Source organism: Lathyrus oleraceus, chromosome 2 (assembly GCF_024323335.1).
Source record: "Lathyrus oleraceus cultivar Zhongwan6 chromosome 2, CAAS_Psat_ZW6_1.0, whole genome shotgun sequence".
NCBI lineage: Eukaryota > Viridiplantae > Streptophyta > Magnoliopsida > Fabales > Fabaceae > Lathyrus > Lathyrus oleraceus.
Window position 1 is genome coordinate 488417325 of NC_066580.1, and position 1310 is coordinate 488418634.

Below are 1310 nucleotides of genomic sequence, written 5' to 3' on the forward strand. Positions count from 1 at the left end.
GATAAAAATAATTAACAAACAATTTTTTTTCTACAAGAACTATGGTACTCTGATCCCTCGCCTAATCCGAAGGTACGTAGGCATAGAGTTGTAAACTCTAGCGAGTACGACAATAAAAATTATTTTTTTGTCTCCTATTCGTTTCAATTAAAATATTTTCTCTATAAATATGATAAATAATTAATAATTAATCGATAATCAAGCAAACATCTATAAGCCCACACTAAGCCTAGAATTGAAGGAGGATCCTGTTGAATATAATGGAGGTAAGGGGTGTCTAGTACCTTCCCCTTATTTAACCAACTCCCGAACCTAGCATCTCACCCTTAGTGTATAGGTTTTATCATTATATTCTTATTCCTTGAGAACGAATAAATGATGGTGGCGACTCTGTCATTTTTCCAGCCGCAACAATACCATCAGCCACCAACATACAGACATATTAATCCTAATTAATTAAAACAAAAAGAAAAAACTCAAACAGAATTGCAACTAACGCGTGAACCCTATTTCTCACCATTCATCCATACTACATCAATTCATTCACTCATCAACACACTAAACAAACACAGATCCTAACTACCTATCTCACCAAAATCATCTCAACCCTCCTTTAATTTTCTTACGTGGATCACACTAAGAGTTTCCCTTAAAAAACCATTTCTCTTCATTTTTCCCCTCCCCCCATTTTTTCCACTTCACCCTTCTATAAATCACCCTCATACTCACTCAGTTTTCATCAACAGAATAACATTGTTACTCTGCAAAACCTCCCTCAACCAGACACAAGCAACACACAGAGCGAAGCAGAAAATAGTAGGAAAAAGGAGAGAAGTGTGAAGCATTGCAAAGAAGCAAAGATAAATAGCTTCAGAAGTGTACCTGAGGTATAACGGTTATTAGAGGCACCGCCGGAATACTCTCTGAAGTTGTATACTCCGATGAGGTATTGTCTTGCTTCCCATTTGTGTTTTTGCCTCGTTTTTGCTATAGTTTTGATGCTTTTATCATTCATGTGTTCGATTTATTTTAAATTGCTCTAACCTCATGAATAATCAAAAAGGGGTTAGGGATGTTTGGGGGTAACTGTTCATATTCTCTTTTGTTTGATTATTTGTGTGTTTTAGATGTAAAATCATATTTAGAGAAGAAAATAAATGAGAATCATTTAGGGATTTAATGTTGATTTTCAGGTTAGGGTTTTTAAGGTTTTTACCCTTTGATCCTATCATGTGGTGAGGTTTTTGATCATTCCGAGGTTGGATTTGGATGGAGGATGAAAATTACAGGGGGTTACTATTGTTTGTTCA

At 35.4% G+C, this 1310-nt stretch overlaps 1 long non-coding RNA gene across 1 annotated transcript; it reads left to right on the forward strand.

The window, feature by feature from the left end:
* Nucleotides 1-395: 395 nt before the first annotated feature.
* On the forward strand, nucleotides 396-1310 carry LOC127120831 (uncharacterized). Its single transcript, XR_007803265.1, has 2 exons — nucleotides 396-946; nucleotides 1194-1310. It is a non-coding gene; the product is annotated as an uncharacterized LOC127120831 (long non-coding RNA).